Source organism: Gallus gallus, chromosome 6 (genome assembly GCF_016699485.2).
Source record: "Gallus gallus isolate bGalGal1 chromosome 6, bGalGal1.mat.broiler.GRCg7b, whole genome shotgun sequence".
In the NCBI taxonomy this organism is placed as follows: Eukaryota; Metazoa; Chordata; class Aves; order Galliformes; family Phasianidae; genus Gallus; species Gallus gallus.
The window spans coordinates 35,769,505-35,795,622 of record NC_052537.1 but is presented as its reverse complement, the minus strand read 5'-3'; the positions used below and the strand labels follow the sequence as shown (position 1 = coordinate 35,795,622).

General features: G+C 53.3%; 1 protein-coding gene across 7 annotated transcripts in view; it reads right to left on the bottom strand.

The window, feature by feature from the left end:
• Positions 1-1,241: 1,241 nt before the first annotated feature.
• The window catches only part of PWWP2B (PWWP domain containing 2B), a 43,962-nt gene continuing 19,085 nt past the window's right edge, over positions 1,242-26,118 (bottom strand). The window contains exons 3-4 of one of the 7 annotated variants that reach the window (XR_005860760.2): positions 4,024-15,096; positions 1,242-2,857 (exon numbers count right to left, since the gene is read on the bottom strand). The gene's annotated coding sequence lies outside the window, so the exon portion shown is untranslated. Of the gene's footprint in view, positions 15,097-26,118 lie in introns of all 7 variants that reach the window. The other 6 variants (XR_005860762.2, XR_005860759.2, XR_005860761.2 and 3 more) reach the window with 6 other exon arrangements.

Below are 26,118 nucleotides of genomic sequence, written 5' to 3'. Positions count from 1 at the left end.
ACCACCTTCAAAAATAGGGCGACTGTTCCATTAGCTCTTAATTGGTTTTATTTTTTTCCCTGCCATTCAAACTAATTAGCGTTAGGTGGAAACGTCTCCCTCGCTCTGCTTAATGAGGGTTTGCATTTATGTAACTGGCTGCAGACCCCGGGTGCCCGCTCAGTGCCACACTGCAGCACGGCAGAGGCTCCACGGAGCTGTTCATCTACATTGGCCTGTTTTACTGCGGTGGGGGGGGAATAGATCCCTGTAAGGGCAGTTCTAAAGCCTGTGTTTGTTCTTCATCCAAAAGCAGAGGCCACTGCAATCAGTGAAAATCCCTCAGCATTTCCCAGGGGAGTAAAAGCTGCTGTCAGACCAGCTGCTTTGCACCATCCACTCTCGCTGTGGTTCACTGCTGGGTTCTGGCTCTGCTTGCTGCCCTGGTTCCTATTACTGCACTTGGGATCTGCCGGGTGCCTCAGGCACTGTGATTACAATACAAAGGGAAAAAAAGGATCAAAAACGTGTTTCCCTCGCAGCACTCACCAGGTACTGTGGGTGTTATGGGAGCACGCTCTGCTTGAGAGAGGCTGAACACAGCCTGGGCTTTCTCTTCATTTGCATGGATCCCCATTTGTGAAGGCTCACAGTGCTCCTCCTCCCATAGCAGCAGTCCCAGGGCAGCTCTGGCTGGGAGCTGCACACAGCCCACGCAGCAGCCGTGCACCCCGCAGCAGCGTGCCGTGGTCAGGCCTGGCCCTGGGGGTGCTGATGGTGCCCGTGGTGCCCGCGCAGCCCCCACTCCCTGCACTCACACTGCGACCTCTCACCCCGTGGACCCGCAGAGCGGTTCAGGATTTGGGCACTCGGATCCCACCGGGCTGAGCCGGGCAGGAAGCACTCACATCCAGCTGGGCCAGCACAGAACCTTCCTTGCCCTGCCCAGCACAGAACCTTCCTTGTACAGCAGCCTTTCCAAACAACGCACTCCCAGCGGCAGGGAGGAGCTCCTCGTCGTATATCACGCAGCGGCTGAACGGATGTGCGACCACCTGCATTAACCCGGGAAGGAATAAGCACTGGTAATTTTCCTCCCAGGGATCCTGATTTACCTTCACCCTCTGTCTTGGTTCAGTGACATCATGGTTATGAGATAGATCATTTTTATGGATTACGTCTCACAAGGGCAACATTTTAATGAATAGTAGAATTAAATGTTTGCCAGGATTTGTTCAAAATAAATGATCAATTACCACCGAGCACATCCATCACATTTATTAGCTCCCTTCTAGAAGCATTTTTCATAACTTGCAAATTGGAAGGAGGTTGAAGTTGAATTTTATTTCTTCTTCATTAGCCCACAGTAAATACAGTGCTTACAGGTAAGCCCCCAAAACCCGCGGGCATTTCTGCGTTGGGCGTTTTGGGACACTGGAAAAACCTCTGCATGGACACCGCAGTGCTTCCATTTTCCCCATAAGTTAATAGAAATAAGGATTTCCTTTTCCAAAATGCCTGGGGAACTGCGCCCCAGCAGGTGAGATGTGTCACTCGCTCTCAAGGTCGTTGTGAAACCACCCGATATGCATTTACTATTAATAATGCCCAAGGAGAAGGTCAGATTGAGGTTCTGTCATGTCACGCACACTCTTAGTTCTTTATCTTTTGCAAAATGGAGACAGAAAGACACATTTCATTTTCCTATTAGCAGAAATCAGGTTGATATGCTGATGGAAGTTAAAGCCCGCGGTGGATAGAGCAGTTTTGGGGCTGCAGTGAGAGGAGCCGAGCGGGGCCAGCAGAGCCACGCACTGCGAGTGCCAGCAGTGCCTCCCAGGAACGGATCTGTGCAGCAGTGGGGGCTGCGGATGAGCGGGGATGGGCTGAACGGCTCCACTGGAATTGCACAGTGCCGGTATTCCATTGTTAGCACTTTGCCCAGGAACCTCCTAAAACTGTATTACAGCACCTGAAGAAGGCTCATAGAATCATAGAATCATAGAATTGCTAAGGTTGGAAAAGACCCACAGGATCACGCAGTCCAACCATTCGCCCTTCACCAATGGTTCTCACTAAACCACGTCCCTCAACACAACGTCCAAACGCTCTTTGAACACCACCAGGCTCGGTGACTCCACCGACCGAGGATGAGGGTCTGGAGCCAACTTCTGGAAGACCTTTTCCATTCAGAGTTACATCCCAACGTGGAAACATTCTCCGGAGTTTTCTTTATGCACTGGCAGTGTCCTGCTCAGGTACCAGCACGTTCTGCCTGGTGTGCTCTGCCGCCGACTGCTTCCCTGTGCTTGGAATGGCACCTCTCCATGTAAGCACCTGCGGCCTCCCAACCCTTTCCCTGCCTGCATCACAGCCATTCCCAGTCGCTTTGTTCTTAGTACTGGAAAATTACAATTGTGAGGTTTTAGTAGCAAACGGCCAAGGGTATGACCTTAAATAGAGCATTCTGTGAAATGTGTTGCAATGTTACTGGAAATGCTAAAGAGAAAAATGTTACCATGTGAGTCAATGAAACGCGGTCTGTGGGGGCTCAGTCCTGCACACTGTGGCCCAGCATGGCTTTTCAGTCCTGCTGTGAGCTCTTCAGCTGGTTCCTGGTTCTGAAGCCATGTGGCAGTGTGCAGCGGCGTGCAGCGGTGTAGCAGAGGCATGCAGCAGTGTGCAGCATCATGTTGTGGCATGCAGCAGCACGCAGCGGTGTATAGCAGCACGCAGTGCTGTGCAGCAACTTGTTGGCTGCCCGTGGCTGCACAGAAGTCACTGGGAAACAGCTCCGTGTGGGCTGTGAGAATTCACTGCATGGGATCGGGCTGCACAGGAGTTACTTTTACAGCCTCTCCGTCCCCCCTGTGTGCTCCTGCAGCCAAAGAAACAGATTTATTCGCGCTTGCCAATAAATCACAGTGGAAGCTTACAGTGCTATATATATGAAGCCGTACATATATCTCATCACAGCTGTGGAAGTGTTGCCCCAGGAAGCATTACCTGACTCGGGATCAGGTTATCCATGGGCTCTGTGGGTCTCCATTCCCCAGCAGCATGCAAAGCTCTGCCAGTGTGTGGTGCTTTGCATCCACAGTGCAGCACAGCAGCCCTGAAACCTTCAGGCTCTGTTCCTCATGTGAGAAATCTGCACTTCTGCCAACACTACATCCTGTCTGGAAACAGGGTTGTATTTCACAGAAGGAATCTGAAAAATGCAGATCCATGTCTTTTTGAGCACGTGGTGCTGGTAAACACCCGAGTTTTGTAATCACAGATGAGAAATAACAAGGTTGTGAGTGGAAAAAGTCACTGGGAAGCAGATGTTGGGCTTTGGCACTGTGCTACAGAAGTGCACTGTGAATGCATCCCGACCCCCCAGCTCACAGCCACCGCATGCAGCAACCCTCCCTGCTGCTGGAGGCAGGGCGCAGGGCTGGGAAACACCTTCTGCAATTCCATGGGTGGGCAACAGGTAACAACATAAGCGAGGAACCTAAAACTACAGAGGGGGTTGTTGGCAAAACACGTGAGCTCAGGTCCTGTGAGTCCCAAGCCCAACGCGATAATGCTGGATAGTTCTATGTGAGATTGAGCTGTTTGTGTGGGGAAGACTTTCATCATACGCAGAGCTCTCAAAAAAGCTCCAGGTCCTTGAACCACGGGCAAGCAATGACGTACAGTGTGACAGGAGAGCCAGCACTGATCTCTGCTGCTCTTTCAAATCTGCTGAGCAATGGGAGCACATCTCCTGCTTCCTCCCCCGAGGAGATTGTGTTTCTCACCACTGCTGCTCATTTAGTTTGGCAGAAGCACTGAGGAACATGCTGGCTGCTTCCACCTGTGGGCAGGCTGTTCATGCTCCATCGCCAGCCAGAATCCCAGCCTTCCTGCTATAGTTAACCTGCTATATTGGTCTCTGATGGGCAGTGTTATTTCAACAAATTACAGCTCTGTTTAAGCAGACCTTCCTGGCAGACCTTCCCGAGCAGCGTGGTGCAGCACGCTCCTATCACGGACCATTTACAACTTTTGCATTACCTGTGGTGTTACAGGGATCCCATCCACCCGCATCTGCATGCGTGCCACAATGTGCCACACAACGCAGGAGGAAAATGCTGCTCCTGCAGAGGTGTGTCCAACATCACTTAACACCAGCTTCCACAGAAGATGTTCTGGAGGTGTCTGAGGTAACGTTGGCAGCTGCAGGGCCACTGGAGAGGGTGCAAATGGACTTCAGTTTGCACACAATAAAGAAGAGTCAAATCTGGAAAACAGTGCTCGTCCAGGATGGCAGCCGGGCACCAGCAGTGCTGCACACGGGGCTGCAGAGCTCCTGAGAACCCAGTGGGAGTCCCACTGAGCACACACAAACCTGTCAGCAGAGCTGAACACGTCCTGCCAAAGTCCCAACCTCCTAACACAGAATCATATGTAAGCATGTGGCTACGTTTCCCATTTTCATCTGACATGGGATTTCATTCACACTCTGCAGCTCTGTGTGGCATGGGAATGGAAGATAATGCACATGCTTTTATGCTTTTAAAATCAAAATTACAGTGAGCAGAAAAGGGCTGCTGTGCCGTTCAGGTGGAGGAATGGACTCGTGCAGTGGGGGAACCTCCCTCCCAGCAGCGATCCCAGTAGCACAAGCAGCCACGGATTTAAAGTTTTGAAGTACATTTCTGTTTCCCCAAAGAGGACGCACCTATTGGAGCCTGAGCTGTGGTGTGTGAGCAGAGCAGGGGCAGTACAGCAGGAGGTGCCTGTCCTCAGGCATACAGCGTCGTCTGCCTCCAGGCTGCAGGTGAGCTTGCAGACAGAGGTATAATCAGCAGGCTCGCAGCCTCTCATCCTCCTGCAGAAGTCCATTTTTAATTCTCTGTGCTGCCTTGTGGCTGCCAGACTTATGCCTGGAGAGGAAAACAAGGAGGTCCCCTGAGAGGTGTGCTGCTGCTCCTGCTTCACAGACCTGAGCAAATAATGGTGGTTGAAGACACGGCAGCATGAAATACACTTTGCCTCTGGTTCCAGAAACTGCTCCGGACTGCACGCAGCCTCCAGAAGCTTTGGTGGAGTTTTGCATGGCAAACGCACAGAGCAGCAGGCAGAGCTGCAGCCACTGCTTCCCGTCTCGGCATTTCAGTGACGCTGCTCACTGCCACCCTGTGCTCTGGGAAAGCAGTGGGAGCAGTGCAGAGGTCGGCAGCACCTGCATCCCCACACAGTGCTTGGGTCTGGGGCACTTCATGTCCTGTGTGTGTATGGAGACTTCATTAGCTTTGGTCTTCAGCACAACATGCCAACAGTGATTAAAACCTGCTGAGTGATGAACATGCTATTGCTGCCAGTGGACCTCCCCAGGCCAACCTTTCCTCCACACCATGGAGTGCTGCCACATCTCTGTGGGGCCACCCCACGCTGGGGGAAGTGCTGGCAGAGCGGCTGGCACCTCTCGGGATGCCACCAGAGCCCAGAGCTTCACCTTCTGCCCCTCGCTGATAACAGCTCCCTCCTGGGTATTTAGGCAGGAGGACATTTGCTGCCCTCAGCATTCTTGAGCTGACTGCAGTGGAGAAAAGCAGTGCTCTGCTGCTGTGCCCCAGCATTGCAGTGGCTCGCTGCATGTCTGGGCAGCACCTACCAGCTGCACAGAGCTCCTCACACTGAGAGGCAGCTCCTGTCTGAGCAGCCCATGGGAAACATGTCACCAGCAGCTGGAAATGGAGGTATCCAAACAGGCAGCAAAGGCACTGGGAGCTTTGCTTTGTGAAGGGCTTTAGGCATTGCAACACTGCAACAGCAATGAACTGATGTGCCGTTCCCAAACCTGCAGGAGCCTGCGTGTGCTGGAGTGGGGGTGGGCAAAGCGCAGGCCGTTCTGAAATGCAGAGAGAATGCATTTAAAACTGTGTTCATTCTTCCTCTTAAAGAGGCAGCAGCAGTCCGGGTAAACGTCTGGGGTAGCACGAGGGTGGTGCTGTGGCTGTTGTGAGCCCGGAGCACTGCAGCTCTGCAAACACTCCGAGCAAAAGAAAAGGAAGTGAATTTCCCCCATTTTCCTTGCATCTCAGCAGATTGATCTCACCTCCTTCTCAGTAAATACATTGACATCATTCAAACTCCAGAAATACAATGTTGTGTCTTGCTTTCCAGCAGTGTGCTCCATTGCAGCCGCCATTTCCTTATATTGCCAACTCTCTTTGTATCTCAGCAGCTTTCGTTCAGCTCTGGGACCTCGCAGTGAAGCCACGCTGCCACCCCCGCCGGCACACGCGCTTCTCAGAGCTGTGCGCCCCGCAGCAGCGACCGCTCAGCCACTGCTTCCTGCCAGCACTGCAGGCCCAAGGAAACCCTGCACTTCCTGCCTGAATTTCACCACCATCCCGCAGCTCGGCAATTACAACCCGTATGTAAGAGGGCAAACTTGCCAGCATCCCCACCCCCTGCAGCCCCAGCCCGGCTGCAGGCCCAGCACCTCCCGTGGCCCCGTGGCTGCGGGAGCCCAGCTGGCCGGGCAGTGCCTGCAAAGGTCAGGGTGTGCCTATCTAAATAGCACGTCTTCCCTCTGTGTACACATTCCTCTGTGCTTTTCAAAGATCTTCAGTATTTGTCCCGGCTCATTAAAACGTAGCGCCGTGAGCCATGTTTGCACTCACCCGGCACAGCGCATCGCTGCAGTGCTTTGTGCCACTGAGCTGCTCCTTCCGGGAGTCCCTGCACGATTTTTTCCATCCAATGCAGTCATTTGCACACTGAGAACTGTCGGAGGGAGGGATGACTGCTTTTAAAAACACACATCGTCTCAGTTTAAGTTCGTCTTTCTGGCAGGTTTCTCACCGAAGAACAGTCAGTCCCTATTCCTCTAGAGAGCCACGGGTCGGTAACGGCCAGAGCGACAGCAGAGAGCTCTGTTTGAAGGCAGCAGACGAGACGTGCAGCGCTGAGTCGCGCCCCGCGGCTCTGAGCACCAACCGCTCATCTTCCGCGAGACGGCGCTTCTCTGCCGGCAGAGGGCCCTGCGCGGCGCGCGGCTCCTGATGGCCAGCAGGGGGCGCCCGAGGGCGGGGCGGGGCTGCGCGGGGCTGCGCGGGGCGGGGCTGCGGGTGCTGCGGCGTCTGAGTGCGGTGCTCCTACGGCTGACCTGGAGTGCTGCTGAGCTGTGATCCCGGAGCACAAACGCACCTGAAACACCGTGATTTCTTAACCGGTGCGTTTCTTCGGAATCCATCCTGATTACCAGCTGCAGAACAGCAGCTGCAGCTCTGACCTTGATCCCATTCGGTGCCCAGGAACAGTCATGAAAGATTTCAGTTTGTTCCGAAAAAACTCCTCTAAATTCCTGTTGCTGCCGTTCGGGGTTACGTGGCTCTCTGTGCTCTCATGGCACAGGTGCACACGTTCCAATTTGCACGTGCACAGACCTTTACAAACCAATGAGAAACCCACCGATGGCCGCAGGCTGCGCTCCGTATGTGGAGCAGCCACGTTACCTCGTTTAAGAACTTCATTCTGCAGCTGCACCTTAATGCTTTAATATCCACAGCAAGCAGCTTTCTTGTAAATGAACAGCATGAACTCCAGATTAAATAAGATTGCTTACCTTTGAGCTCCTTACCTTCCTGGTGTGTTTTTAGAGCAGGAAATGTAATTGCTTGGAATCTCATAAAGAAGGATTTATAATGGTCAATGATTAGCATAGCAGTGCACCAGGTGGCAGCAAAATTGGCGTGGGCTTTGTCTGCCCGGCTGTGATTCACCTGTATGCCTGCAAGCAGCAATAAGTTCAGGCCCAAAGGCAGTGATGGACTGCCCTGGGAAAAACACAGCGTGGGGCTCTGGGGGGCACGGGGTGAGGGGGGGCTGAGGCGGCAGGCAGCTGCCCTGCTGGCCTCATCTGACCCCGGGCTGGGGCTGCCCTGCACTCACATCCCTGGGAGTTACTGTGCTCATCCTGGAGGTGTCTGCTGTCGGCAGCTCCCGCAGCACCGGGGCCGGTCAGTGGGCCCAGCTCATGGCTGCAATGGGGCTGCTGGGACTGAAACAGGTGGGAATGCATTTCATGACAGTGACAGCTTATATACGGAGCATCCTGCAGTGCCAAAATGCAGAGGCAGCACGTTCTGATGTGGGCTTTCATCGCGAGGGCTGACCGTGCCCACCCCCTGCATGACAAGTGCTGCAGGGAGTGCAGTGACGTGACTTCTTCCTCTGCAGATCTTCCCACCAGGGATGAAATCCTCCAACAGCCGGCCTCTGTAAGAAAATGCAGCAAAGCAGGGCTCCTTGCACCACTTTGAAAGTACAGCCGACAGCCTGGTGTAGTTCCCCGACTCTCTTCACAGAATCCAGTAGATGAAATAAGAGCCCTTATTTACCCACAGCCATTCTTTGATTTTTTTCTCCAAAGCACCCCCAAGTCCTCATGAGAGCTGCCCTGCGAGGGCTCTCACCCTCAGGCAGCTGCAGTTTGCCACAGTAAGAACTGGGGTTACGTGCTGGTAGTGCCAGCCCGCGCCTTAGGAAGGCAGCCCTGAAATGCGGGATCTCTTTTGTCCGGTGATGGTTACTGTCAGCAAGGGGAGCTGACACCTGGTGTCTGTGAGCTGTGATGTGAGCGGGGCTGTTTGTTCCCAGGAGCTGCACGGGGGCACTCAGCCACTTGCTGGGAAACAGGCCAGAATCCTCCCATCCAGGGTGTTCCAGTTTGTCAGCACGTTCTGATTTGTTCTCTATGGTGCACAGACAGCAGCGCTTCAGCCCCAGCACTGCTGCAGTAAGCGCTTATTGCAGCACAGCAAGCGGTGGCGCGCAGCACCCTGACCCCGCGCAGGGATGGCAGTGCTGTACGTGGTGGGCAGGGAACAGCTGCCTGTTTCCTGTGCTCCTGGCACTGCTCAACACAGCTTCGTGGTAGGCAGCACGCACAGCACAGCAGGGCTCCTTACCGCTCAGCCCGTGTCCTGCCCACATCCCAGGGCCATTAACAGAGCGGAGCAGGCAGGGTCTGCCAGATGGCTCAGTTCTGTCAGCGAATCCACCCACTGCAACAGTCTCAGACTTGAAGGAGATGAGGACGAGGAGCTCTGGAGCTGTGCTCACCCACCCCAGGGGACGTTGGCGACCGTGTATCACCGTGTCATGCTGTGAGGTGGCACAACGCCCAGGACGCAGCTTTGTGCATCAGTTACCAGTTCCTCAGAGTCCTGCACTCAGTGAGCCAGATCTCCCACCTGGCCTCCATGTGCACAGCACTGTCCTGTGCCAATCTCCAATGCAGCAGGGCTGTTCTCTGACGTTCTCCAAGGGTTTTAGGTCTGCAGAGCAGGGAAAGCCAACAGGATGCAGAGGGATTCCTTTGTACTTGGAGGAACTGACACAGAGCAGGGGTACTATGAACCATGACAAATGCATTGCTGGGGCTCAAAAAAATATTAATTAGATAAATTCAGTATTTCTGCAAAAAGAAAAAAAAAATAATCAGAAACACACAGAAACATGAAGTGAAGTGCAATGAACTTATCTGCAAAAGCTGCCACGTGTCTGCCAAAGCCTACCTGCTCAGATCCCAGCAGCCTGCCTACCTGCACTCCTCCTTTTGGGAAGTAGTTTGGTTTTATTAAGCAACTGCAGAAATCAGCGCAGCCATTCATGAGGAGATTCAGGACATTAACAAACAAGGCAGACAGAGGAGGTGCAGCAGTAGGTCCCCTCCACGTTATAAACTCACTCATCAGTGGTGGAGCTCTCAGGTAAGCGCTCCATCCTGAGCACAGAACAAACGCACGCTCCAGAAGTGGGAGCTGAGCCTTGCTGGAAGAGCTGCCCTCGGTCACTGGGGCTCTGCTGGGATGCATGGCTGGAAGCCTTCCCTGCTTGCAACCAGAGACACGCTGAGCCTGGCCGCCCTTAGGATCGCCACAAAGGGTGCTCGATGCCATCACCCCTCCTGAAGGTGAAAGGAAATTTTTCTAGCACAGAGCTCCTGCACCCCATGGTTTTCAGAGCTGGTATTTTTACTCTTGTCTTTGTTCCTCAGTTAACCCAATGACAGGGAAAACAGAATCTGCTGGCAGCATTACCTCCTGCAGTTTGGTTCTCTGAAAGCACTTAGAGACAGATGTAGAGAGTTAGAGCAGGTGGGTTCACCAGGCAGGTGTCCTGCATTGCAAAGCCAGCGCTCACTGTCCACAGTGCAGCCTGCCCACCTTGATGCCCATAACTGTGAGCACGGTAACAGCACAGCCAGCCTGGGCACACTGAGCCGTGCTGATGGAGGATGGGGCAGCGGCTGCAAGGCCACAGTTTGGCAGGGCACTGCATGCTGTGCCTGGGTGATGCTGGCTGCAGGCAGTGCCTGGCAGCAGCCTCCTGTGACATGGGCATTGCTGGGTTGGGTCAGGCACACCTGCGGCAGGCATGGGGTGTGATGGGGATCCTGCAGCACCACTGGGATGGAATGAAACTGGCCCTGGCCTTGAGCAAGGGGGTGCGGGAGCAGGGCAGGGCAGCTGGGCTGGGCAAGGACATCGAGGCTTATCTGTGCCATTCAGGTTCCTCTTCCTCTCCTCCTCCTTCTCCTTCTCCTCACACCAGCATACAGCTGCCCCAGCCCTCACCAGAGCAGTGCCCCACCTCGAAGGAAAAAGTCTGCACTGAAACACCGCACCTGGGCCATGGCACAACAGGCATCCTAGTTTAGGGGCCCAGTTTGGGGCCTGCTTTGCAGGGGGGGTTGGACTCCATGACCTCTGGAGGTCCCTTCCAGCCCCTACAGTTCTGTGATTCTGTGATCTGCAGCCCCCAGCAAGGGTTACATCACAGCCAGAAGCTGTGCAGCCAGGGCCACCTCAGCACTGCAGCAGCTGCAGCTCAGCACTGACACTGCATCAGCTCCTGACTGAGCCATCAGAAGTCAGAAAGGCCATACATACAAGAGTTAAAGTGCAGCAAACCTACCATAAATATTATGCAGCTGTTTATTATGGTGACATTTCAACAAGGAAATCCTCCTGTCTGCACAGCACAGGAAGCAGTCCCCCTGGAATAAGCACACACAGCAGACAGACAAAGACCACTTGGCAGCAGAACGGCTGCGTGCTGGGTGTGGGTCACCTCTGTGCTGCAGTGGCTGCAGGGGACACTTGCATGGCCCAGAGCGGCTGTGCTGCAGATGCAGTGCTGCTGTCTGCCAAGTGCTGCAGGGCATTATGAACTCACTTTTACAGGGACTTTATCACACAGTGTACCACTGCATCTCAGCTGAACTCCTCATCCGCCCCTTCCAGGTGAGGGATCCCCAGCTCAGGCTCAGGGGCAGCTACTGACCCAAAGCAGGAAGATGCACAGTTGTTATTATGCTTTTAACTAATGCAACTGCAGAAGCCATTCCTTACCTTTTTGTAACACGCTGAGGTGAGCTCAGTCCACATAAAATGCAATCCATACTTTCCCGTTGCACTGCTGACTTTAATAAACTTGCTCATATTCCAAGGAGGGCTCAAGTTCCTTTTGCAGTGTTAGCACAGCACTGAGCAGAGCCAGTCAGACTATGCTCTGCACATTAGCCAAGCCACAGATGAACTCTTGTCAAGCCCTGACACCAGGATCCACACAGAGGACACAGGGCAGTGGCACCAGCAAAAGTTTCTTCTTGCCACCAGGAGGAAATATTTCCCAGGGAGAGCCATCAGCCCTGCACAGCTGCCCTGGGTGTGTGTCCCCAGTGCCAGAGGATTTCATGGCGCGAAGGACAAAGGCTGGGTGAGCCCCTGGCATGTCCTCCCATGGCAGCTGGGATGGCGGGCTCCCCTCCGCCAGGGATGTGCTGTGGTTCTACAGGTCAGTCTGTAGTGCAGTCCCCTGTATGTTCTGAAATGCTTTAGAAGGAAGAAAAGAGAGAAAATGCCTCTCCTTGCACTGAGATATAGGGCATACACGGTGCTCACGGATCAGTCCCTTGCCTGCCTGCTGCTGCTCCTGCTCCGTGCCTGCTCCTGCCCTGAAGGGTTGCCAGTATTTTCTTCACTGGCACACGGTGAGCTGCCTTGGGCGTCAGCATGGCGAGGGGGAATCAGTGCAGACGGACAGTGGAATTTGCTGTGGGAAATGTTATTAATTTGGCATTTGGTTTATGCAAAGTCAGGTGAGAAGCCGGGGCGCTGAGCAGCTTCACAAGGCCTGAGCTCAAAATCCAGCTAAGGAGCTACCCTGGTAATCAAATTCAGTCTCAAATTCAAATACCAATTTTAAGTCTTTCATTTCAAAATACCATTTCAGAAGCACAATTTAGGGAAAGCTGCACCCTCCAGCTGAAATTATTTCAGGGAGAAATGGTGCTACTGACTACAGTGGGGACTATGCAGGAGCTGAACGAGAGGTAACGCATTACTCACACGGTGCGCTGTCTGCGTCTGGAGAGCAGCAACCCCACGGCTCTCCTCTGCATCCTGTGTGCAAAAAGCAGCTGCAGGGAATGGGTGGTGCTGCCAGAGTGAACGCCATCAGAAATCCAGCAGCAGCCCTGCTGGGCTCTGGCTGATCAACTGCTGTGGGAAACTTAATTTGTACTGATTGGGAACATCTCATGATGGAGATTAATACCAGGCAATGACCGGAAACTGCAGCACTTGTTGCAGACAGTGGCTTTTCACTTACAAAGCGCCGTATTGCCAAGTCCCAAAGGATAAAGAATACCCTTTGGTATGGGCACCTTTGGAGGTGCCATACGATGTCACACCCATTGCCAGGTACCCACCAGTGTCACACCCCACACCCACTCATGTCAGCTGTGCATGGCTCTGTCCTCCCACAGGCACCCCCATCGCTCCCAGGGCCTTATATCTGGTTTCTCCCCACTTCCCTGCTCCCAGCTCCCTCCCACCCTCTGGGCTCACATGGCAAGGTGATGACAACCCTCAGGTAAGCTTTTATACCACTTTATGAAATACCAGGGACAGAACTTAGAGCCTTCCCCAGACGTGCTTACCTTGCTGCCTTTCACCAAGCAGCACTACATGTATTTGATGGTTCTCTTCTCAAACACTCTATTTGCTTTCTTTACACTCAAATGCAGAAGGAACAAGAAAACTGGTGTGCAGTGGGATAGCTGTTCCTTTTTCCTGACTCAGTGTGGATGGGGGAAGCTCTCCACTGTGTATGCTGGGAGTTCACTGTCCGTCCATCCAGAGGCTGGGTGCATCCCTGCACAGTGATACGCCTTATTGCTTTGGCCCAGATCCCGCTCGCCTGTCGCTGGCTCAGGATCTTGACTTGTGGTGGCACACAGTTCTGATCTCTGCAAACAGCTGGGCAGCACATATGTCCCACAGGGAGGAGCTTCTCTTTGTTGGTGTTTCGCATTTTGGAGCTATCGTCACAGGTTTGGTTATGCAAAGAATGATGGTTGCCTCCATAAGAACAGACGTGAAGCACCAAATAAATTTAGCACCAGGCTCATAAGGAAGCTTTGCAGGGTGAGCAGCCCTACAGCAGCCAGGCAATACCTGCAGCAGGACAAGCAGCTCCTGCACTGTGCTACTGCTGTGCGTGGAGAGGGGACATGGTGCAGTGCTGCTGGACACGGGGATGTGTGCACTGTGCTCTGCTGCAGCCTGCCACGTGTGTCAGTGCACAAGCAGGACATGATGTTTCCTTGCTTTTTTTTCTGTGGCTGGTCAGAAACCATCACTGCAGTCTATGCACATACAAAGAGAAGCAGATGGGAATCAAAGCTCTTATGATATATGACTGTAGTACTAACAAGGAGATTGCCACAGTCTGCTAGATACATGCAGGATATAGCCCTTTGAACGCCATGCTGCAGGGCTGTGTGGGCTCCATGCGGGATACCCAGAGCACCTTGAGCACACCTCTCCTGGCAAGAGCCTCTGAATAACACAGAGCTGCCATCGATGAAAAGAAATGCTGCACCTGTGGCTATTTGCATTCTGCTCCACTGTTTCACTGCACTCTCCACCAAAAGAATTACCATTATTTTAATTTCAAACACAATCCATACAAAATATGTCTGTACGCACCAAGGTAGGTTGCTTCCAGCTAACCACTCATAAATATTCATTAGAGAATTATAGAGCTATTAATGAGGGTAACTGCTGAGGAGCATTCATTAGCTGTCTTCCACAAGAAATGAAATTTGCATTTTTCAGTGTGGAAATCCGCTTTGTGAAATGGCACCTTGAGTGGCAACCGAACTCAACGTGAGGCAGAGAGCACACAGCCACTGCCACACACAGTCACTGTCACACAGTCACTGTCACACAGTCACTGTCACACAGTCACTGTCAGGGTGCTGCGGGCTGTGCAGCTGAGGCACTTTATGGATATGACAGTAAATACTTTTGGTAAACCTTAACTGGAATCACAGAATCCTTCAGGTTGGAAAAGACTCCTGAGCTCAGCTCTGCGCCACGTTGGCTGTCTCTGTGCATTGCCTGGTCTGAGCACAGGGACACGCTTCTCCCAGAGTCACGGCGGCATGGAGACGCCTCTGTCAGTAGCTGTGATTCATCCTGAGTTGCATATTGAGGTCACTGATTAATTTCCCAGCAGGACACACAGCGGTGCTGTATGGGACAAGCTCATGTTTCCGTGGCACAATGACCACGGTCCCACTGGAGGTACCTCCGGGTCCCATACAGCCGGGCCAGAGCCCCTGCAGTGACAGCGGGTGGGGAATGGAGCTCCCGTGGAGCTGGTGATTGTCCTGCAGCTGCAGCTAATGGAAACGCACAGGAGAATCCTGGGGGAGTGCCTACTGGTAGAGCAATTATTCCTCAGCCTGAAAGGCAAGACAGGAATCACATTCCCTAATGCCTCTCCTAAAGCATAATTCAATAATTAATAGTTGCTCTTTGGCACTTGTATGGTAAAATAATGGCATCTGAGGATGGGGAGCGCAGGGCAGCCTGAGGTTCCCCTCAGCGGTGATCACTCATATCAGAAGAGCTTTTACCCAAGAAATGAGAAGTTTCTGGATTTCAGTTGGGATTCACAGCCACAGCCCAGGTCAACGGGCCACAAAGGCATCCACAAAGCCGACCTGCTTCTCGCAGCCTGGGCTCCACCTGTGTCCAACAGAGAGCTCCTGGAGACCTGTAACAGGAGAGAGAACGTCAGAAACCGACACAGGAGGTGGAGCCTCTTCCTCAGGCTGCTGGGTGCTGCAGGGCAGTGCTGGGCTGCAGCAGGCTGCAGAGAGCTGAGGTCCCATTCTGCTGCCCCCACGTTGGCCCTGGGATACTTCTCCAAAAGAATGGTGATGCGTTGGCACAGCTGTGCAGGGGTGGGCAGTCCCCGTCCATGGAGGCGTTCAGACCCGCGGGGATGTGGCACTGACTCAGCACTGCATTGGCTCTTTAGAAACATAAACCAACCCTGAGTGGGGGCCATGCAAATAAGGAGATACAGACATTCCTCCTTCCCATAGGTGAATCAACATCCATCCATCCATACGTGATGAGTCTGAATTGCATTTTGCTTTGTTCAGATGTCTTGGAGGTGAGTTTGAAGGCGCCTGTGCCAGGGGTGAGCCTCAGGTGGAAAGCCCAGCCCGAAGCCGTGGGACAAGAGCCAGCATGCAAACAGGATGCTGAGGGCTTACCCTAAATGCATGGAAGTTACAAAACACTTTCTGACTTTCATGAGTGATTCATGGTTTTTGCTATTTTGGTCAGACCTTTTTGAAGTCATCAGCATGGTTCCGCAACAGATTCCACTCCTCAAACCTTGGGCCAGATGTTGAAACACCAAAGACATCTGACCCATGGGTCTCCTCTGCTTCCTCTCTCCCTGAACATGATGTTAACGTCTCTCTGGTTTCAGATGGTAGAAGCACTCAGCAATTGGGCTGAGCACCCACTCAGCATGCTGCTGGCAGCTGCGCTGTGGGATGCTGGTGGTGCTCTGCTGCCTGCGAGCACAGCTGACTGCTGGGTGCGGGTGCTTCCTGCAGGCACTGCGCCAGCCTGGCCCAGGCACCGCGTTCAGCATCACCACAAAGCACACCCCGATGGCTGACATTGGATTAAATCAGAGACAAGGTAACAGTCAGATTTAGCTGATCTAATGTAAAGTTTTAGCACAGTGTGGATGCAAAATGCTGGAACTGGACCGTAAATGTGTCCCAGCCGTGTGGCACTGAGGCCTCACACCAGGAGTGCTGTGGGATGTGCGGGAGGAGCCGGCGCTGATCCCAAATATGTCCCTGTGGTGCCGCTGTCCTGATGCGTGCATTGGGAATACGACTCAATTGCAGTGTTCATAATGGAGTACTCCTTCACTGTGCCGTACCAACACACAGCTCCTGCCACGAGCTCCCAGCAGCACAGCCTCATTAGCTGCTGTCCCTGCTCACCACACTGCCACGGGGCAGCGTTTGGGCCACAAGATGCACGGTGTGGCTGGCAGCACAGGGGTTATGGTGCTGCCAAGCCATGCCAGTGTCCGCGGGAGACCAGGCACTGCACACACAGATGTGTTTGCATAACAGGGGAGGAAGGAGAACATCTCCATTATTAGGGAGGAATGTTTCCCGGCACAGCCTTTCTGCAGCTCAGCAACCCCCGGTGCAGCAGGCAGACATCGCGGGTGCTTCCCAGCTACACACCTCCCGGGAGGGAGCGGGTTCCCGTCAGGCCGGTTTCAGGCTGGTTTCAGGCCGGTTTCTGGCTCTCCCCACTTTCCATCACCCCACCCTGACGCACGGCTGCTGCAGTTGATAGCACTGCACATGCTCCAACCAGGGCTGCTCCTCTGCTGTCACCAGGCAAGGGAGTGTCGGGGAATTCCCCGCGTGACTGAGGTGTGACCTCCACACTCAGATCCAGGCTCTGCCACCCCCGAGCTGGGATCTTCCTTTTCACCTTCACTCCTCCTGGCAGCACGGTGTGCCCCCCACATCCCCACCTGGGAACACAGCAGCACCCCAGTGTGAGAGCTGCATGCACCCTGGTGTTCCTGCCCAGGGAGGCAGAAAACATGGAAGAGAAATCTTGAAAGCCACAGCACCCACATGCTACAGCCCTGGGGCTCTGCTGGAAGGGACTTTGCATCTCTTTACGTCTCATGCATGAGAGGGGTGAAACAAAGCTCTGAACATTGCAGCGCAGAGTGCAGCAATGAGGGCTGACAATGCATACACTGTGCTCAGTGCAGCATGTCCTGCAGCTGGCAGTCTGGGGACTGCGGCTCAGCACTGCACTGCTGAAGGGCACAGGCTTGGCATGCATCCCAAGCTCTGTTCTCCTCGGGTGCTGGGAGCACACTGCTCCATCCCCTCACACAGCACTGGGAGCACACTGCTCCATGCACACACAGCACTGGGAGCACACTGCTCCATCCCTGCACAGTGAAGGTCCCATTGCTGCCGGGCGCTGCACAGTGTGCACTGTGCTCATGTGGGCCCTGGGATCTGGGGTTCATTTTTAGGCTGTTGGTTCAGTCTGTCAGTGCACTGCTGTGACACCAGTGATAGGCACAGAAGTCATCAGTTACACAAACACAACCCCCAACACGGCAGCAGCGGGGGAACACGACACAAAGGGAACTACTTATAGGGGAGATAACGAGGTAAACGCTTCTGCTGAGCAAGTGGAAGTTGAAAACAGAAACAGAGCTCAGACAGAGCCCTCCAGCACTGTCCTCACCCCGGCTGGGAGCTCCACGCACGGAGCAGGGCACCACGGCAGCAGCGGGAGGGGGGACGCTGCGGTCACAGCGTGCCGCACGGTGCCTGCGAACCCCGCAGGTGGTGCAGCTGACACGGAGGTAAGCCTGCTGCGTTCCCATTCTCTCGGCCTGTTTGAAGCTGGCATGAATCAAGTCAGAGGGTTAATCCCCACCTCGCAGACGCGGGGAACAATGCCATGCTAATGCTTTCCTGTGGATTTGTTAATTCGACTTTTCTTTTCTGGAGACATCAAAGCAGGATCCTGCAGAAGAGAACTTCCTCATCAGCACAGAGAAAAAGGAAATCACTCATTTAGTGGAAAGGATGCAGACATACCAAAGGGAAACATTTCCATTTTCTTTTTATAGCTCTGAAAAAGAACTTAAAAGAGTGCATTCCCTAAAGTCTATGTTCATCATTAGAGAAATGGAGCTTTGGGCCCTTCCGCACAGCCGCCCCGTTCTCTGGCCCTATCAGTAAGAGCACTGATAGAATGAATGGAGCATCACTTTGTCCTTCACAACATTGTACCATATCGTTTGAAAAGGGAGGAAGGGAGCCAGGAGGAAACAAGGGACACGTGGAGAGCCCAACACCAACATCATAGGAGATTTCCTGAGCACCCAGCCAGTTCTGTGTGTCCTGCGAGCCATCCCAAAGAACTCCAGCATACCCCACCAGGGCACATTGCTCCACCACCGGCACCTTGCAGGGCTTCAGCCAGACGGATCTCCAGAGGAAGCCTCGAGTTAATTACATCAATGACAAACAACACGCACACAATAGGTCTGCACACAGATCCGTCCCGCTCACACCTGCTGCTGGATGTGGGCACAGCTTTCGTGCTCTGCTGCAGGCCCTCCCACAGGCACCCAGCGGGTTCTGCTGAGCATGCCGTGGGGCTGCCAGGAGGCTGCAGACACTGCAACTCCAAAGTCAGCACCAAGTAAAGCTCTCATCGCAGCCACAGGGAAGACAAAAAGCCCCTGGGCCTACCCAGGGAAGGGAGGAGCGAGGCTGAGCAGTTCCTTTATTACATCTGCAAAGGAGCAGTGGGGGAGCCAGGGCTGCACGGGGCTTCTCACTGCCCCGCTGATGGTGGCAGAGGAGCAAAACCATCAGCTATGGTTCCATTTCCTGGAGCTAAGAACGAGCCTGTTGTCCATTGGATTTGCTGGAGCTTTTATCCAACACAGCGTAGAAGTTATAGCCTGTGGAACTGCTGGGCAGCTCAGAGACATTCCTGCCCCTCAGTAGCACAGGGCTTTGTGGGCTGCCAGCACCTGGGAATGCCTACCCATGGACACGGGCTGCCCTGGGAGCAGCAGTGCCTCCCAGCACAGTGCTGGGCCCTGCAGAGGGGCTTCCCCAGCTTTTGCTTCCCCAGGCCCCACAGCCAGCACATCGTCAGCCGCACTGCCACAGCCACGCCAGGAGCCCTGCATGGCACCGCAGGGACAGCTCACGTTTATGGCTATCTGTTGGTGATGGCTGCCACTGATGGAAGCACTGAGCAGCCACACAGAGCTGGCAGAGCCACACAGCTGTGGCTGCACATGGCCACAGACTGATGAGCCACGGGTTTCCTTCTATCCCAGCCAAGCTATTTGTTTAAATCTTCCGCAGAAGTGAATTCCAGAGAGGTACAATGCACCGGGAAAGAACATTCATTGGCTCCAAATGTACTGACTTTCCAATTTGCATTTGGCCTCTTGAAAAGGACTGTTGTTAATTATTGTTATTACTGCATCAAAGGAAAAGTGATCAATTTTAACCATCAGATTTAACTAAGAAAGAAGAGTAACTCAAAGCCTCGAAAAGTTGCATGGAATTCCATTGTGAGCCTTTCAAAAATTACCAGACAAATCAGCCTAAGGACATCATCCCACCTGGGTGTGCTCTGAGCTTTGAGTTCAGTTGGTTTCTCCTTATCAATAGAAATCAATAGATCTCTAAGAAAAAACATCAGTGTGCGATGCATGTAGCTGTATTTTCATCGTGTAATGCAGAAATGTGAATAAAAATATCTACCAAGCCAAGTGGAACATTTTAATTGCAAATCAGTGTGCTTTAAGCAAGGTATACACCTGGAAACTGCCTCGTAAAAAGCCAGCTCTGCAGTTTCCCCCCAGGCCATCAGTGCTCTCCATACGTGTCACAGATGTGCAATGTGCAGAAATCTCTGCTCCTACCCCTGGAAATAAAACCCGCAGTGTGTTTGGCCACCGTGCACCCAGAGCTCAAAATAACACTTGTGGAGAGCTGCAGCACCAGGGCGGGCTGTGGCACGGGACGGCCAGGGACAAACACACCTTATCTATAAATACATCTACAAACAAACACGGGCCGTCCCAGGCTCCAGCTCCAACACGGGCGCTTTGTGAGCGGCTGCAGTGAGCAGAGAAATAACAGCTGCTGGGGGAGGGCAGCCCCAGGTGTGGGGCACAGTGCCGGGCACGTCCTGGTGGGCACAGGCCCCCACCGCCTCCCTCTGGCCCTGATGGCAGTTGGACACTACGGCCATTTCTACAGGGGTAATTACACAGTAGTTGAGGACTTCAGCAATGGTACAACATCAGCACGTGCTCTGAATGCTCTTTATAGTGTACGCTATCTCCTGAGTCAGTGTCCAAGGCACGTATGTCAGCTATATGTTGTATTAATGAGGGCTTCCCTAGCCCTCTGTTCTGAGCGTTCCCCTCAGAAGAGCTTTAATGCCTGCGGCCAACCTCACAGTGTGCCCAGGCCCCAATACCCCGCACTCAGCCCCCTTATGGGGCACTGACAGCAGTGGGCACCTCCTAGGCACACAGCTGGGACTCTCAGGCCCACGCCTGCTCTGTTTGCCATCAAGAAGCATCAGCACACAGAGGCACCAGCACTGGGACTAGTCCTGCTGTCCTGACTCCTGTGTCACCCTATGGGCAGCCAGCACAGTGTGCACAGCCACAGCTGCACACCCCCACACAACCACAGCTGCACACACACACAGCCACAGCTGCACACATGCACACACACAAAGCTGCCCACTGCAGCACTGCCTCGCCAGCAGCTGTGCCCCTTGGACACCAGGACACAGCACGCAGAGCACGAGGTATGCAGAAGGGATGGCGTGGTGCTGCCCTGCTCCCGGCCTTCCTGCTGACCGTGCTCAGAACCCACCAGGGATGGTGTGCAGCATGGCTCGCTCTGTCTGAGGCAGGGATTTGCTCTGGCCTCTTAGTCGCTCCTCTCACAACCTTGTTCCACAGTATTTTTGCCACCACAGCTGTGTGCTGTTCTTCTGGGCATGCCTCATTTCTCACCATTTAGTTTCTGACCACCTCCAGATGATCTGCACCTAGCCAAGGACTGGAGACATTGAGGACAACTGGGAGTCACACACACCTTCTGCCCCCCACAGAGCTCCAGGTCAGCCTAACCCCATCCCATCACCAGGGCAGCGGGGTGCACTCAGCCCCCCAGCCCCACAAGCACAGCTCAGGCCTGCTGATAACAGGGGCGTCTCCTCCAGCGCCAGCTGTGAGCCTCCAGAACGCGTGTTCTAGACAGGAAAAAACACAATGGGGCAGGAATGTCCCTTATGTTTCTTATTTTGTTCCTTCTGCATGACCTCAGCTCTTTTTATTTTGTTTCTCTGCACTGCTACACACCTTCAGCCAGCACAGGCCCCAGCCCTTCTGTCTTCATCAAGCCCACGTCCCAACCTTCTGCTGGCACTGTTCCTATGCAGCATCACGTCTCCTTGGGCTCTCCCCATCCTTCCCATAACACCAGGCAGCAGGGACAGCAAGCATGCTCTGTCAGAGATACGTTTTCCTTTGTATCTGATGCAAATATTTCCAAAACGAATGATGACTGTATCCGGAAATTCCTAGAGGATGAAAGCCCTGACTTCTGGCCACAGCACTCCTTCCCACCGGAAGATAACTCACACAGGACCAGTGTTGCAGTGACAGATTATGTCTATGGGCAATGAATTGAGTTTGCTGACTTGTAGCAAAGGGAGAAACACACAGACCTGCACAAGAAATGCTCTTCTACACAAAATGTTTTTCCTTGCGTCTCTAAAAGACAACAGTGATTCATAATAAAGGAAATGCTAAGCACATCACGCAGAAAAGTGTGTGTCATAACCATCACCATTGTGTGAGCACCTGATTGTAATTGGCTGATGGCAACTAATCCCCAGTACTGCAGTGGGAGGAGGGAAAAAAACATCAATTACAGCTGATAATTAACATCTGTGATGTTAAGAATGGTTTCATATTGAAATAAGGATGAATTAAATTTAGGTACAGAGCTGCGCACAGTGGGAGCGCAGCACTGCACTACTGTGTCTCCTTCAGGTGGGGCTGGAGGCTGGGGACAGCAGAGCAGTGAGGACAGCAACACTGGAGAGCAGGTGTCATCAAGCCAAGCAAGCATCAGCCTACCTCCAGAGCTCCCTACAGTCTGAACAGAGGAGGAGATAGCACTGAGCACATCAGGGAGCTGCTTATGTGCCTGTGCTATGTCTGCCATTGCGTACTGCGCGCAGCCCAGATGCTGCTGGAAGCCCTGCACGCAGCATGGCAGTCAGTGGGGTGTGCAGTGTCCTGTGCCTCGTGCTCCCCCTTTGCTGCACCACATAAAGCTAAATGCAGCTCCTCTGACAAACCTGACTCTGCTCTGGACCTGGCAGAAGACTGCAGGCAGTACAGCTGTGGCTCTGAGCCAGCCCCTGCTATCTGACTGACTGCTGTGTGCTGCTGGGGGCCACGTTCTCTAGGTCCCTGAGCACAGCAGACCCATGGATCTGGCCCCACGTATGAGTTCCAGCATGTCACCCCTGCCCTCCTCCCCCAGAAAAACTGCACAGCGCTCCCTGAGAAGGAACTCACCCCTCCCCCCCCCCGCCCTCCTGTGCCATTGGTGCACCTCAGTAGCCACCACTGCCCAGCATGGTGTGAGGATGCTGAGCCAAGACTTCAGGCACCGGGTGCCTCTGCAGTCCTGTGTGTTTGCTTATCCCACACAGAGCAGAACAAGTCACTTATGCTCCTTTGGCACAAGTGCTGTGGCTGCATTCCTGTCTTTGCAATCTCAGCAAGGCAGTAAAATTAAGCAGAAGGAAGAGCTGCATTTGCTACCTAGAAGCCAAGTGTCCAAAGCAGTAAGACAGATACAAGCAGCAAGCAGGCACTGTGCATTCAGTAGCACAGGGGTGGCGGGGTGGCTGCAGGATGGGCAACCAATGTGCATGCACCAAAGCTGTGTCCTTGCACCTGAGAAGTGTCCTCCTCATGGACTGCCACACCTCAGGGCTGGAATTCCTCATGCCAATGACATAATGGATGCTTCCAAAAGAACTCTTTGGGGTGACAAGTCCATAATTGTAAAAGATGGGGGCACTTCAGGTGCAGTGTGTATAGCACCAACAGCACTCTGCAAAATCCCTCACAGTAACGTGGTAAGCAACCGAGGTCAGAAACAAGCAAGGAGGTAAGACAGTAATAAACTGTCCAATTTTCATGCAGAACATGGAAAAGTGACTCTCATTTAAATACTGAAAGAAGAGGAAACTCAAGTGCTCAAACCTTAAGGGCTCAAGTGCACTCTCAGCAAGTTTGCTGATGACACCAAGCTGAGCTGTGTGGTTGACACATTAGAAGGAAGTGATGCCATCCAGAGGGACCTTGACAAACTCAAAAGGTGGGCCTGTGTGAACCTAATGAGGTTCAACATAGCAAAGTGCAAGGTTTTGCACTTGGGTTAGAGTGATCCCAGATACACATACAGACTGGGAGAAGAACTCCTTGAGAGCAGCCCTGCAGAGAAGGGATAAAAAACTGAACGTGAGCCAGCAGTGTGCTCTTGTATCTCAGAAGGCCAGCAGAATCCTGGGCTCCATCAGCAGAGGGGTGGCCAGCAGGGACAGGGAGGCAATTGTCTGTCTCTACTCTGCCCTCATGAGGCCCCATCTGCAGTAATGCGTCCAGGTCTGGGGCCCGCAACACAGGAGGGATGTGGAGCTGTTGGAGAGGGTCTAGAGGAGGGACACAAAGATGATTGGAGGGCTGGAGCACCTCTCTTATGAAGACAGGATGAGGGAGCTGGGCTTGTTCAGCCTAGAGAAGAGAAGGCTGTGGGGAGATCTCACTGCAGCCTTCCAGTACCCGAAAGGGGATTATAAACAGGAGGGGAATGAACTTTTAACGAGAGTAGATAGTGATAAAACAAGGAAGAATGGTTTTAAGCTCAAGGAAGGAAGATTTAGATTGGATGTCAGGGGCAAGTTCTTTACAGAGAGAATGGTGAGGTGCTGGTACAGGCTGCCCAGAGAGATTGCGGATGCCCCGTCCCTGGAGGCATTCAAGACCAGGTTGGATGGGCCCCTGGGCAACTTGTCTAGTGCCTGATCTGGAGGTTGGTAGCCCTGCCTGTGGCAGGGGGGTTGGAACTTGATCCCTGGGGTCCTTTCCAACCCAAGCCATTCTATGATTCTATGAAACGAAGTCCACAGAATGACTCTCAAAATGGTTTAGTCCTGTGGAACTCCACAAGGTGCCACCTTGCAAAAGAAACCTTTGGAAAAGAGCATAAACCCTTCTATGGTGGAATCGAGCCGTCAGTGTGCCCCAGGTTCCCAATCAGCCATGTGTCTGGGTACCCATCTCAGCAAGAGGTCACCTAGTGGTGACAAGACCTTCATCTGCACTCTCCGCAATATTTTCCCCAAATAGCAGGTGGGTGCCGAGTCAGGAGCCCTACTGCCTGGCACAGGACACCTTTGGCAGCAGAGCCCCTGGTAATGGTGCCCAGTGGCAACGTGTGTGGTGCTCAGAGGCCATTACCACACTCCTGGACCAGGCGGTACAGCCGTGGGGGAAAACAGGAGGACAGTGTGGGTACAGTTTGCATGGCCCCCACCGTCTGCATTCTCTGCACCCTCACCTAGCTGAAATTCATGCGTGGGTTTAATCTCAGAGCGCAGTGTACCTCTGAGGCCAGTCCTTGCTCCCAGCCCCTGGGAAGCAGCATGCACAGACACTGACAGCACCAATCCCATGTATGCACTCTCCCTTCTGGAGGAGAGACCCAAATTCTAAAATTAAGTGCTCAGAACGAGCACTTTCTTAGCCCACTCTGTATCAGTAGTCACTAAGTAATTCACAGCAGATCTAAGATTAGCTAATGAAGTCCAATGACTCATCTGCCAAGCCTCCCTGCCACTGGGAAAATTCCATTTTTCTGTACCAACAGAACTTCAGTTGTGTAAATTCTAAATGAACACAGCTTGGAGAGGTCGTGACAACATGAGGATGCTTATCTAGAACCCACTGGCACAGACCGTGCTGCTGCTGGCAGCAGTGCATGCCTGCACTCCCCGCAGCAGCACGTGGCTGCTCCCCCAGTGCCCAGCCCCGCAGTGCCAGCCAGCACAACCCGAGCCCAAACCCCTCATTAGCTCACACCCATCAACACATTAAAGCCATACCAATTCACTACAGGCTTCAGCAAGCTATATCGCCGAGCAAAATTATGAGGCGCAGGAAAGTAATAAAGAGAATCAAAGCAGAAAGGATCCCTCACCCACAAGCCAGGACTGAGATGCAAAACAAGCCCAAACTTCAGACGCAGGCACTGCAGCACCAGTGTGGGGCCAGCAGGGTGGGTCAGCAGCCAGACTCCAACGCCAGGAAGGAGCCCCAATGTCCTGCAGCACGAAGGCTTCATGACCACCCACCCTGGGTATACTCGCCATCACAGTGCAGCTGCAGGTCCCTCCAAACTGCACAGCTGGGCTTTGTTCAATGCCCAGATATTTTTTCAAATATACTGTTTCAGGCCACGTTAGGTTTTAGTTATCAAAGCCAAATGCTTCAGCCTTTGGTATCTAATGCAAACCCGCTTACCATTTATGTATTTTTTCCCAGAGAAATTAATCTGAAGAACAACTTGCCCAACTTTGAGTTTTATAATACGCACTTAAAAACAAAGTCCAGAAGAAAGCAAATACTTTCCATACAGGACAGGCGCTGGGTTGGATGCCAGCAGCTTGCTCTCACTGGGCACCGCCAGTGCTGCTCAGAAATGCTCCGCTATGCTCTGCTACCAGCAGTAGTAAAACCTGGATAGCAACGATCATCTAAGGATCCAGCAAAATCAGAAAGCTGACAGACAAGCAGCTGTCTGCGGCCAGCGGAAGGCTCCTCCCACCTTCACAGGAGGCTGCTCAGGGCCTCTTGCCCACCAAGGGCAGCTGCAGCCACAGGACGGGTCTGCGCTCCAGGACTGCGCGGAGCCAGCAGGACATGCTAACACAAAGCACAACTACAGCTGGATGTAGCCAGCTGGCCAGAAGGATGATTTTTTTCCCAGGGAGTGGTAGAGAACCCCGCAGAACCAGCCTGGTGCCAGCAGCCACTGAACCAGCATCTCACCACCTGCTACTGCCCGGCCTG